Source organism: Aythya ferina, assembly GCF_964211825.1.
Source record: "Aythya ferina genome assembly, chromosome: 1".
NCBI classification, from domain to species: domain Eukaryota; kingdom Metazoa; phylum Chordata; class Aves; order Anseriformes; family Anatidae; genus Aythya; species Aythya ferina.
Window position 1 is genome coordinate 92,381,403 of NC_140296.1, and position 14,032 is coordinate 92,395,434.

The following is a 14,032-nucleotide window of genomic DNA, read 5'->3' on the forward strand; positions in this document are numbered from 1 at the left end:
GCCACACAGGAAATCACAACAAGCTTCATCACTAAAACACCCATTCTGTCATTTCAGATTTTAACATTAGATTTTTAATCAGAGGATGAGGTCCTGCTACATTCATAAAGTTCAGGTGAACTTTAGTTAAGCACTGCAAAAATAAATGCTAACTTATTGAAGGTAATACATAAAATATAGAAAGGAGCAAAGATTTGTTTCTTTGTTCTGTAAAGGCTAACAAACACCACGTTGGCCCATAAGTGAAAAAAGTACTGAGACTAGCAGTGATGAAGCAAGTGTAGGAAGTGTTAAGGAATGCCAATTTACTCATGAGTATGAATCTTATGTTCTAAAATTAGGGCCCCAAATTACTTTTGGAAAGCTAAGATTCAAATCACTTCTGAAATAAGCAATCTACTGTCCAAGTCATGCAAGGCTCAGCAAAGGATGGAACAATACCTAACTATTTTTAAACAATTGGGCCTGTGAAGTTATATACTTTGAAAAGCAACTTAGGAATTCACGAGTATCATTTTCATAGACATTTAATACTTTGGGAAATATTAATTTCAGTGAGATTTATGAAACAAATAAATGTATGCCTGTCATTCCCTCTAAGAATTAGTTGGAGCCTGGTAACTAGATGAGCTTAAAAAAAAGTCCATCAAACTATTATTTTACTTTCAATTTTCTTGTCAGATTAGCAGGCACTACAATACAAATCGCCCAATCCATTAAGCTGTTACCATTAAATATTACCATGGAGCTCAATTTTTCTTGACATGTAGGAGTCCTAATGTTTATCTACTATAGAAATAGTCATATTAAAAAAAAAGTCAGAGCTCATGCTTTAAAATGATTACATCCAGGTATTTGTTCCAGGTTTCCTGCTCTCTTCTGTTTCTATCAGCACTGAGGAATGAGGTATTAGAATTCTGACCAGCCTAAGATCTGTACTGAGAACTATTTTCTTTGTAATGTGTTCAATCACTACAAATGCCTAAACTGTTTTCAAATCATTCCTTAACCATTGCATACTAGTACTATACAGGACCATTTTGAAGAGTAATTTTCACAGTTCTGGAAAGCTGTATCTCCTGCGGATAATAGCAGTCACGTGTAAAAGGTTTCGTTTAGGAAACACAGGACAAATTTCAAGATACCCTTCTTCGAGCTCGGTTCTGGCACAGGGTCACGGCATGGCTGAACAAGTTTCTGTCTGCAGACAACACGCACGTATCGCCTGAAGCAGCTTGCAGCCTTGTAGCTAAAAGGTATGCGGGGCTTTGGGAACTCCTGCGCTGGAGTATGTTTTTCTTCAGAATGCAGCTGACAGAAGAAGAGAATAAAGACTGCATGCAGGGCTTTTCTAATAGCTTGAAGGCAAGTGTTGTCTGGTTGCGGTTTGGTGGCAATCAGCACCCCGTAGGAGCCAAGCTCTCTGAAGTGTTTTGGTTCGAGCAGCAGAGTCCCAAAACTTCCTGCCTGAAGTCGTGCCTCGACGAGCCAAAAGCCTCACACGGCGTTTGTGTGTGGTTGTAACATACACCAAACACACGGTATTCACACATGAAGTGAACTAACTCTAGCCCAAACGTTAATATTCTGTTTCTTTATACAAACAGCCCTGGGGAGGGATCCAAAATCTCTTCTGTCATGTGGCTTCACTGGTCTGTCTGTGCCTCATGACAAACACTTAGCTTATATTTATTAATAAAGACAAAAACAATCAACAGAACAAGATCCTCAATCCCCATAATCCCAAATCTCATGCTGACACTAGCATGAAGAATGCCTTTTAAGTTTTACACAAGTGTTACAAAACCACACTTTCTCCTTAGACTTTTTTTTTTTTTTTTTTTACTAGCTATGAATCATTCCATGTTAAAGTTAAATCAGGTATTTAGGCTTAGGTATCTTTCCAAGAGAACTTTAAGGGAACACATTATAAGGGCTAAAACATCAGCCCTGAAAGCTTTTACATTACGTTTAAGTGTTTATTTTCTCAGAATTGATAGCTTACAACTAGGGCATTAATGATTGACTGTACTGACAAAGTAAAGAGGCACGTGCAAAATCCTGCTTTTCTTCCCCAAAAGGCACACGTTTCATTTCTGACTGAGATATCAGAAGCACACACCAGACTACCCTCAAAATCAAAACAGAGCATTTGAGCAGAGCACACTCATCAGTCAACAAGGAAACAGTAAACACAATTTGGTGATTATTTTAGAAGTGGTTTCACTCACAAAATGTCGTTGAAGAAATTGTCTGACTGTGGGAGAAAGATAAGTTCTTAGAAATGAGGAAACAAGAAGAGGTAAAACAGGTGAAGAAGTGTACGCCTAGGATGCCTTAGATTGAGCAAAGAGGAGAGCTAATATTAATGACACAAAGAACACCACGAAGAGGGAAACAACAAAGATAACGCATCCGAAGAGGTGAAGACAATAGACAATGGCAAGAATTTCTGGACTGACCCCTCCTTCTAGATTTCCTGGAGGAAGAGACATTCCGCGTTTGGAAACAACCTCAGTCCACGTGAAGGACGGAAGAAAGAGGTGCTCAGCTTTGAGCTAGATGCACAATTTCTCCAAACAGCCTCACTCTCTCCCAGTGGAATGGCTGGAAAGGATTCTACGTGGGTATATTCTTCATTTCCCATAAGAGCTTCCCCTCTGACTTATAATTACAGTAGAGGAAGATTAAGCTATTAGGCAAGATAGCAACTGATGAGATTTAGTGAAGACAACTACTGCAAATCAAGAAGAACAAATTGAGCTAATGACACACTTAAATTGAGGCAATTAACTGAGGAATTACTTTAGTTCACTAAAGAGAAACATCTCCTCATTATCCAGTAGTGGTTAGAAACAAACTGTGTTAGACTTCAAGAAAAAGAACCTTTTCAGGTATTTACACATTTGGCTTTTATAACCTAATTTAGGATCCGGCACCCAGTTCCAGTTAGCAGATACACAGCCTCAGCAGATGTTCGTTCGGCAAGCAGCGATGCTAGATGAAGCTGGTATCACTCCCAGATGTTTATCACTGCCACCCTGCCAGAGCTAATTGCTTCCACAGCCCTACCCCTGAGCTCAGCGAGCACGTGAACGACGGCTGAGCCCTTCTGCATAAAGTCAGCCAGGCTAGTTCGACCCACTGTTAAAGGTGGCTATGATGCAAACCAGCTGACTTTGTCTCAGGCACATTGCCGTGCACTCACACAACCCCTGCTCTTGGCTGACCTACGAGTGTGGTAATTTCTGGTTCATGTGTGGTGATTATCAACTCACAGCAGGACCATCTTTAACCAGCACGGCTATGCCTAACGCTATATGGCCTAAGGTATCTGAAGCGGGCCTAAGCACACATGACTCCTGGCCAGCTCAGCTTTAAAAATTCCAATTATTCTTTGTGAAAGAAATTGAGAGTAGAAGGAAAACAGTGCAGTTGTGTTACATTCAAAGAGTTACAGACAACAAAAATAGCCGGCGGCTGAGAGGGTCTGCCAGTCTGCTTCACGCAGAACAGAATTAACCTCATTTTATTTAGTTTGAAAACAAAACGCAAGGAAACGTTTCATGTAAACTGGAAGCTGACACATGAACTGCAACCAGAAACACCACTGACATCTGTGGGGAAAAGGAATTCGTGAAAGCATTTTGTTTCGCAAAACAAACTGAAAGGGAAACAATTCAAGCCTTTAAATAAAAACAAGCGCGGAGGTAAAACGTAGAGTAGAAAGGAAGCTAAATCAAGAGGGGTGATCATAATTAGAAATGTGCAGCCTGTGCAAGTTAAAGAGTGTCTAAGCAAAAAGATTAAAGGTGAGCTGAAACACGTACTCAAAGTGATTACTTCACGTCCATCACTCCTCACTTGCTCTACTTACCCCTTCATAATTAAGAGCACAGGGACCACCCAGTAACGTTAACAGAAGGTGCAAGTACGCTGTTGGAGTTCAGTAATATCATTTTTAACATATACAAGCTACAACAGATGTTTGTAAGAGATATAAATGGTTATGCTTCAGGGTATAAACCAGCCACTAACTGTCTGAAGGTTGTGAAGAAACTACCCAACTGACTTGTTAACACGTAATTGTTCCTTTTAATTTTCCCCTATATACGTCCTTTTGAAGTACTTCAGAGAGAAACGGGCGACGGGCAGAATCAGTATGGCTATTTGTTCACTCATTCTTAACTTGAGCCCTGGCGTTTGCTGTGTAACACACACCCTTATAATCAATTCAACGAAGTTAAAAAGAATCAAAACCTCAAGCCTGTTTGATGCACAAAAAGCATCTAGAACTGGCTTTGCTTGGCATCAAAATGCAGAGTGATATCTGCTCCCATGGCACACCGCTTTCTAAAAGAGCTCAAAAGCCTGCTGGGAGAAAGCTGCTCACCCCTCTCCTTCCTTCAGCGGGCTGAAGACGCCATTATCTCATCCCGGCAGAGGGAATCCCACTGACGGACCAGGTGCAGGGCAGGAACCTAGGAACCAACAGAGAAAGGTTCAGGAGGAGACAACGACACGAAACATTCTTTCTGAGACTGATTATGATGAAAGAAAAGTTTACGTTTTTCTTCCACCGAAGGAAGAAGCAAACTGAGAGGCATTTTTCTTTGCAGTTTTTCTGCATTTTTAATAACCTGTATCACCCCTACTGTCCCACAGTACTGGGGACAGTAGCCCCTGATGGTATTACATTTGTTCTTCGTCTTTATCTTCGTCTTTGCTGATGCTCATAACAGAAAGCTCTGTTTGGACTGCTGATTTGTTCTTGAATCTTCACTTGAATTCTTCACTCTCTGGTTCACTGTCTGTCTGCTTAGACTAGACAAGACACATCCCAAAATAAAACTACAAAATGCAAATAGGAACAACTCATCAGTGGTTTAAAGGAAGTTCTGCATAAAAATTCAGCATGAAGCCAAGAAAGGTCAAAGACTTTTTTTTTCTCTTTCCCCCAGTGTAAGTCTCCTTCATAATCATGCTTTGATTTGACTGTGGAATGTATTCTAATGATGGCTACAATCAAGTAATCTGCTACGAGGTAAGCAGTAGCAGCATACGAAGGAGCATGAGCCATCATTGGTACCGTATGTTCAGAGAAGGCAGGTTCTGCTACAGAATTAATCAACCACTTTAAAAAGCTTTCAAAAAATATCACTTAAAATTACTTTTATTTATTTTATTTCACATTGCATGACACATTAAAGCTACTTTACAGACTAGTAACAATTGTGCAAGCAAAGCAGCAAGGATAGCGAAAGCATTTAGAAAACACAACTGCTGAAAAGCACTAAAGAAGGCCTGCAAAACTATCTCAGGGGAGGTTCCTGGCACTAATGTTGTACAAAGGCCAACCCAAACAATACGATGGCTAAAACACACAGCTGAGGTCTTGAGTTGGACTATCTCCCTTTCTCACAAAAAGTTCTCATGTTCCCAGTTTTGGCATCTGTATAAAACCTGTAACAAAGATAACGCCATTTTTGGAGGCGAGATGAAGTTGGTATTTACACTTGAGAACCAGAATTTACCTGTGCGTAGTGTACAAGTAATGGTTTTTCAGGCGAGTTCACAGAAAAACAAAATGCTGAAGGCCAGCCAATACAGAGGCCATCTCGAGTACATGAAACCTCGCTCTGGAAGAGCTGGGAAGATACTCAGGGGAGCTATAAGGCAGCCTGTGATTTAGTCACTGGTTGGAGATCAACTACTGGGCTAGGAGTCTCAGTCCACACTGGCGTACCCACTCATGAAGCCTCGAAGGGCAGATGAGATGCTAGTTCTCAACGCTTTCTCTAAAGCTCTCAAAGACCTGTGTCCCCCAGGAATGGCCTTCTCTCGTTTTTGGAGCTTCTCAACTCTGCCATGAGAAGACACCGCACCCCTTCTTCACACACTATCCACGTTCTGTCATTTTGATACTCGTTTTCACCTACCTCAACTTATAGGGCTACTTTCAAATACAGGACGTCTCACTATCCAGAGTCTTCTGAATGTAGGTCACTGCCAGATAAACGGGCATTATCCACGCCTCGTCTCTGCTCAGACTTAAAGGAGCACTTCACGTCGTCATTCTGGAGAGCCTGCTCTTCCTTCCACTCAGAAACTACCGCAGCAATGAACCCTGCGCACCACTGCTGCCAGACTGCATCACTCAAGAAATAGAGCACGTACAAAGAAGAAACTGGCCCTTCCTGGCAAAGCCTGCAGCTGGTATCAGCAAGCCTCCCGACCACGTGTATGAGCAATTGAGGGCAGAAGGAAGGAGGTACTCAAGAAACACAGGCCCAGGTGGAAGATGCTACAGAGGAAGAGGTTTGGCTGAGGAGCCAGAGAACATTGCAGTCTTGATGATTTCTTCCAAAAGACACTTGAGAGAGATTGAGACTACAGAGTCTACCCTAAAACGTATCAGAGGAGAAAATGATTGAGATCCGAACTTGCTTGTTTTGTCCTCCCATCTGTCTCAGAGGAGGCAAGAACAGGGAGCAGACGTGGTGTTAAAGGCTGGGGACAATATCAAGGCACTGTGGGGCCTAAGCTTGGAATTACCACTGCCAGCGTGTCTTCTTCCTCTTACCCCTCTTGCAGATGAGCTCTGAAGTCCCGTTATCAAGGTAGAGAAGACAGCTACAACACCACAACAGATGGCTGCTTGCTTTGTCACTTGAAAACTGTATCACAGCTAAAGGTTTTTGTTCCAAGGTAAAATACGGCCTTGTTCACTCAAGCACAAATGAAGCCTCTGCTCAACCACGCTCATTTTGCATGGCAGGAAGAAACAAAGACCTGTGCATGCAGTCATATAGACAACTACATTAAGGGTGAGATACATTGATATGTTTATAGACTCAAATACTAATAATGAAGCAAAATGTGGAGTATAGATGACAACTTGCAGGCAGAAATTCATTCTAGCCCTGCTGCAATGGGTCTTTATCTCCATCAAGCTGCCTACAGAGAGATGGTTAGTAAAATTAAGACAACCAAACCAATGTGAAGTTGCTGCATGCAAGTTTATTAAAACTGCGCTTGACGAGAACGTGGGCCGCATTCAGGAGCAAGGTGGCTTTCATTTCCTCTGTCTTTTGTAGTTTCGCAGTGCGGTCATTATTTAGAAATACTGCACTTTCAGAAAGACGACGCTCCTGTTCAGGAATATAATACCAGCCTCGGGGAGTTGCACTACCCAGATACAGCTAACCAGTTATTACACAACAGCTCCTCTGTCAATTTCCCTGGGAGACGAGCCCTAAAAAAGCCCCCAAACCAATTTTCTGCTGCAGTAAAATGAGATTTACTTTGTGTCATTTTTTTCCCCTTGATTGTTTGGTGATGCAATGAAGTTATTTATGTATTAATCTGAACGAAGACGAGATTAAATTAAAAAGAATGCACCTTATACTTTAAGAAACCGAAAATTAAAAATAAATTAAAATTCACTGCTAAAGGTGAATTTCTTCAGAAATACAAGCTGCAACCTATCATTAACCTCCCTGTGCATGCAGGATTTTGAATGTATGTACTGTGTAACACTGACTTCCTTCACCAGGACCACTCCAATACTGTATGTACTGCCTTCTTGTCCCATTAATTCTCCACTGCATTCCTTTTTTCCAATCATCCCATGTGATAATTTAACAAGGCGTACAAAGAATCTGCATCAAAGGCTTTTATCTTCCAAGCATCACCACACACTGCCACTCAGCATGATAAACGACAAACCACCTCATGAAAAGACTTGTGTCCCTTTAGCAGTTCACACAAGTTGAGCAAACCCTGCTCCCTGAATTTTAAAGGGGTTCTGGAAATCCTCCCATTTGTAGGTACCAAATACAGAAAAGTACTGTATAAAAAAGTAGCACTCTTTTTTTTTTTTCTGTAGTACAAGCTACAGTTGCATATGCAGTAACTGATAAAGTAGATGTTAAGGATGTGTAAGGTAACAAATTTCTCAAGGCACAGCAATGGAAGCAGAATTCAGGGCAGCTGGGTCTTCAGCTCCTTAATTCTGCATACGTCCTTCGGGTCTGCACCAACTCGTTTTTGGGGAAGCGCACACAACCATGGTTCATGTAATCGTCAGTTTGCCATAGTGCTTCTTTACAAGAAAGACAAGAAATCCTACTCCAATCTGGTCGTAAAAGACTGTCGTCTCAGCGTCCTAAGCATCCTGGCTCCAGGTAGCTCTTGGCATTGCAGAAAGTAATCCTCATGGTCATGAAGACTTCATTCTTCCAAGCATTAAGACTCAAATTCAAGAAACTTCCTGCGGCATCTCAGTTACTCTTACCCATTTCACACTGTAATTCAATGCTGCTTTATTAGATCCATAAAGAAGTAGTAAGGAATTAAGGGGACTGGAAGGAAATTTTGGTAAAAGGAAAGCCAAATGTGGGGGAAAGGAAACCTTCCTTCTCTAATTGCTCCAAGACTCCTGTGGGATTAAGAGGAGGAGGGAGCAAAAGCGTTTCCCATCACTCCCTCATTCATTCCCACTACTCACACGGTAAAAGACGATTCCTTTAGTTATTTCCCCCCCTGCATTCTTAACACTGCAGACTGAAGGACGTTATGGTCCTTGTTTGTGAATCCCGGCACGCACATCATGATGCCGCATACCTAGCTAGTTATTACAGGGCAGAGAAGAATTATTTTGTCCCTCAAGATTTACCCAAGACGCTGTCACTGTGACATTTCAGACCTCGCATCAAACAGGGCGCAGTGCCTGCCTTGCTGCTGTAGTGATGGGAGGACCGCGTTAGAAAGGCAACCACGAAATGCTTGAAGACCAGAGGACACGTAGCAGCAGTTGGGCAGCTGGAACTGCTTCTGGTACAACTTTCCTACTTAGCCGTATGAATTAAACTAAATGAATTACACCCAAGAACCGGGAGTCTGATTTTAATCAAGACTTGCATCAGCACCCAATAAGCTATGACTGAAATTGTGTTTTGTGTTTATAGTTATTTTCATAAAGGAGACCCAGAATAAGAACCCATCTCACTATGCCTTTATTGCTATTAATTACGCTTTACAACGTTAGCAGGACTTTCATAGAGGATGTCACTTCATAGGCATCTGTAAGTTTTCCAACATTCTTATTTACAAAACTAATAAAGTTTCTAATGATTCCTTCTATAACAGACTAATCCCTAATGATACTGAAGTACAACCGAAGGAAGATGATGAGTTTTATTTAGCTAATAACTGCCTTTAAAATGGGCTTAAGATGTTGAATACGCAACAAGCCCCCCTCTACACATTTCAGGCATTTAAACACTTCGCGGAGACGCTCCGTGGTCAATGATTTTGTTTTTATGTCCTTGACAATTTCAAAACCAATAGTTTTCAGTGGACTTGTGAGCCTGTCAATGAACCAAGCATGAACTTGGACTAGCTGAGAATCTGAAGCAACAAAATCCCAGCCCGGCAGCTGCCAGATCTGGTTCCAATTGCTCAGCAACTTTTCCAGCACCTTTCCCTTTCCAATTCCAACGTTTGGCTCAACAACCCCACTTCACCACTAACGCGAAGCCCCGGAGCAAATCGCTGTTTTCTTTTCAAAGTGGCATTTATTTAAACAACAATTCTCCCCTTCCTGCTCCTCAGCAAACAGCGGAGCACAGCGAACCAGAGGCCATCAGTCTGACTGCCTCCTGCAAGGCAGATGCTCCCCGCTCCAGCCTCTCGTGCTGGAGGCTGCTGCCAGTGCCCCTCGTGCTCCCTGCCTCTCCCCCCCTGCCCCTTCTTCCTTCCACATCAGGTTTCCTCTTTCCCACCTCTCGCCCTCTCATTCTCTCCGCTCTCACCATCCGTAGCTTTGCTAGCACCGTCCTTTCCATGCTCCTGGGCTTACTGCTTTCCCACCAGGCTTCCATCTCTGTCCCCATCTCCCCGTGACTGCCAATCTTCATCAGTGCCGCTGCCACCTGAGCACCCCGGGGCCGAGGTGCAGCTGAAGGCAGACCACCCAGGATTGCACTTACCCAGCACCTACCGCTGCGGGAAGCATCACGCTCAACTACTTGGTCCAGACGACGACTGCACAGCCAGGTGATGCGCAGCAGACGGGACAACACTCACGTTACACAGAATATGCTGAGGATTTCATAAGCACTTGCCAAGCAATATACTTGAACCATTTTTTCAGAGCTTATACCTTGTTGAAGTTCCCCTAGGAGCAGCCACACGCACCCTGTCGACGCTCACACTCCTTCCCCTCACCCCTGCAGCGCTCAATACCAGAGCCCAAGTGCTGAGATGCTCTTAACTGAGCCAAACACACACTTTTTCTTCCTCTTTCAGTCACCGTATTTACTTTCTCCTGATGTCTTTTTCAAAACTGCTGAGTCATTTTAGCCTAAACTTTCCGGAATAACCCTGCTCAAATATACACATCATGGCAAATTTCAGTATGACTAAGAAATAAGCTACTGAAAACACCTTTAAAAACAATAAAAACCCCAAGTTGTCATGGCCTACAACACACACAGGTGGGACTAGAAGATGCGAATTACGTGAGCGGAGACAGACCTGGACGTTTTTTAGCTATTAAACATACAGCACAGCGCACACGTTTTCATTCCCCTATTCTCTAGGCATGCACAAAGCTCCGCTTTCTGTCTTACAAACCTCTGTTTCTTTTGAACATGAAAGACTTGGAATTTATTTTTTTTCAGTACTAAAGTGTTATAATACCCTTTTTCCCATTGTTTTGTTTGCTATGCAGTTTGCAAAAAGCTAAGCAGGATGTGAACCATAGCCAGATTTCCGATTTTTTTTTTAAAAACAGATTTTCCCTCTGTACTTGAGAAAAAGCAGAGAATTTGAAAAGCTCACAAGCAAAGTATAAATTGAAGTTTAGCGGTAAATAAATAAATAAATAAACAAAATTCCCCCATTCAGTACTCCGCAGTCTCCCTATTTGTCTGAACAGCAGGCTCAGGGGCAGTATGGGATTATCAGTCATTTACCTCCCATTTTCAAAAACCTCCATTTGACTGTTTTACATGTTTAAATGGCTTTCCTGTAGGGACAAAAAAAAAAAAAAAAAAAAAAGAAAGAAAAAAAAAAAAGAGCAAAGAGCTCCTTTACACATACGTGTAGGGAAGGAAAAAAAAAAAAAAAAAAAAAAAAGAGAGAGACCATGGGCCTGGAATAGTTGCTGCATTAAAAACAAACGAGTGTGTTTGTATGAAGGCCCATAAGTGAGTAGGTGAAGCCAAGCAGCCCCAAATTTTACTTCCAGTTCTAACACTGACTTCCTTTTTATCCTTCGGTAACATACACGACCCAGTATCCCCATGCTGCTGGCACAGAACCCAAGTTGCTGCCTGTTACCAACTTCCTAAAAGCACGGCAATGCTCCAGCAACAAAAAGATTGGCATTTCCAGATTCTTGGCATCTTTATTTTCTGCCCCGCTTCCAGCTCCACTTGTGCTACCAACACCACACAGTTGTGACACGAAACAGCCTGGCTGATCGGAGTGAAGAACCCGCTAACCAGCGTGAATATTTTAGCATTCGATTATCTCAGGCAGAGCTGTAATGAGCTGGGTAAAATGCTTTGGCAACATCTGGCAGCGAGCAAGCAAAGGAAAGCACTCTATCAGCAGCTTTTTTCCTTGCTCTCGGAAGCCTCTGCTTAGAAGAGCACTAAGTTGTTTTACATTTTGTACAGCACCGAGCTGTGGTAAAACAACCCCCCGAGAGACTTATCATTTGTAAACCTCCCAACTCTCTCAACAAGCGAGACCGAAGCAACCAGCTGCTGCTGCTGCAAGGCAGAAGTAGCATTTGCGGAATTTTAAATTTCGCACACAGACGCAAATGGATCCAGCCTCACTTACACCGAAATTAAAATATTAATCTGCTTTGTTTTGAACTTTCACGTGTGCCGGTTTTGCCGAGGCAGCATCAGGCTCCTGGAGCACGGAGCAATGCTCTGTCAGCCAAGCCAGCCTACACCTCTCTCCTCGCGGGATGGAAACACCACAGGAGAGGGTTTGCGGGCCACAGGCTCCTGGCTGTCAGAGCAAGGCTTAGTAACAGCGAAAGAAAGAGTCACTCTGTTCTGGGAAACTCGTCTGCTTCTCACACGCTTCTGAATTTGCTGTAGTAGCAAGCGGAATTGCTGTGACTTTCCTACAGCGCTGCACTTACAGGACGGGCTAAGGGGTGAGAACAATACAGGCCAAAAGCAAAACTCTGAAAAAGAAAGAAAGTGCAGCTTCCAGGGGGCACATCCACTGCGTAAGACTCGAGAATTTAGCATGACCGCGTGCACTTCATTCGCCCAACTCTGCTCTTTTTAGTTGCACTCAGGGAAGGCTGCAAGGACTTAAGTTTTAACACGTTACTTCTGGATAGGAATACCTCAAGAGACAAGCCACATCTTTGCCACGTTATCCAGATTGAGGAATCATACGAATAAACTGTTACGTCTTTAATATAAAAGGCACGTCGACATGTTTTACACGCCAAAGTGAAATCTCCAAATACATACGTTTGGAAATATGTCTGATTTCCAAACTGTACCAGCAGCACACACAAAATAAAAACACTTGAAGGCTTTTCTTTTCCTCTTAGCACACAGGAAACGGCGAGGAGATAAAACTCCAGCCCAGTGAGGCAGTTTAACTGCACGGGGACCAGACGGGAGGCAGGTACAAGCCAGAGACGTTTATGTGGCTGGGGATACACAGACTAAAAAAAAAAAATGTACGTCCCAAAATCACGCGGGTCGGTGACAATGAGCAGCGTCGGAGGGTTTTTGTGGAGGTGTTTTAATCGTAAAATGACAAGGAAAGGTGCAAGCAGGGCGCTGAGGAGAGACGTATAGATGGTATTGGTAATAAGCTGACAGGACGTGTGGGGAGAAATGGGGAATTGGTGGGTTTGGAGGGGAGGGAATTCAGAACTGGTGGTTTGGGGTGTAAAGGAATTGGGAATTGGTGGTTTGGGGTGTAAAGAAATTGGGAATTGGTGGTTTGGGGTGTAAAGAAATTGGGAATTGGTGGTTTGGGGTGTAAAGAAATTGGGAATTGGTGGTTTGGGGTGTAAAGAAATTGGGAATTGGTGGTTTGGGGTGTAAAGAAACCGGGAATTGGTGGTTTGGGGTGTAAAGAAATCGGGAATTGGTGGTTTTGGAGGTGAGGGGGTTGCTGGCTCGGGGCGGGTTAAACCCAGCGCCACACCGAGGGGCTCTCCGCACCCAACGGCACCCCCGTTCCTCCTTTTTCAAAAATTCAAACCCAACGCCCGCGGGGGCCGCCTCAGCGAGAGGGGCCACACGAACCCGGCGGCGGCTTCCACCCCACGAACCCTCCTGTAACACCCTCGGGTGGCGGTGTGGGGGGGCGAGGAGCTCCCCGCGGGGCTCCTTTAAGACTCCCCCCCCCTCACACTTCTTCCCCCGTGCGCGCTCCCTCGCGCGCCCCCGCCAGCGGGCGGCGGTTCCAGAAATTTCCTCGCTCCCCCCTCCCCTCCCTCATCCCCCCCCTCCCCCCCCCCCCCCCCACCTCGGCGCGAGCCGCGGCGCGAGCGCCCCCCCCCCTCCCTCCCCTCCCCTCCCCCTCCCTCCCCTCCCTCCCCTCCGCCCGTGCCCGGCCGCGGCTCCCGCTGCTCCCCCCCCTCCCACCCCTCCCTCCCCTCCTCCTCCTCCTCCCGGTGCCGTGCAGCGGGAGCCGGAGCCCGAGCGGCGCCCGTGCAAGCCGTGCGGGCGGGCGGGCGCGCAGGCGGCGGCGCGGTTGCCGCGCGTGTGTGCGTGTGTGTGTGGCTGGGCGCGGGTTTGAGTGACAGCGCTTACCTGGGTGCCAATCTTCGTCACACTGACAAGCGGCTGCAGCAATCGGGACCCGCACCGCCGCGCCGCGCGTCACCGCGCACAGCCGCGCCGGGCCAATGGCCGCCCGCGCCGAGGCCCCACGCCAGCGCGCCGCCGCGCCACGCCCCGGCGCTGCTCACCGCCCTGCGCGGGGGCGGGGCCGCCGGGCCCCGTCGTGAATATGCATGAAGGGGGGCGTG

General features: G+C 44.9%; 1 protein-coding gene across 20 annotated transcripts in view; it reads right to left on the reverse strand.

The window, feature by feature from the left end:
• Positions 1-13,945, reverse strand: part of PKNOX1 (PBX/knotted 1 homeobox 1) — a 45,445-nt gene extending 31,500 nt beyond the window's left edge. For 6 of the 20 annotated variants that reach the window (XR_014696231.1, XR_014696232.1, XR_014696233.1 and 3 more), the window contains exons 1-2: positions 13,815-13,945; positions 4,394-4,481 (exon numbers count right to left, since the gene is read on the reverse strand). The gene's annotated coding sequence lies outside the window, so the exon portion shown is untranslated. Of the gene's footprint in view, positions 1-1,145; positions 1,312-4,393; positions 4,482-4,640; positions 9,731-10,165; positions 11,043-13,814 lie in introns of those variants that run through there. The other 14 variants (XM_084530340.1, XM_084530339.1, XM_084530342.1 and 11 more) reach the window with 10 other exon arrangements.
• Between the last annotated feature and the right edge of the window lie 87 nt (positions 13,946-14,032).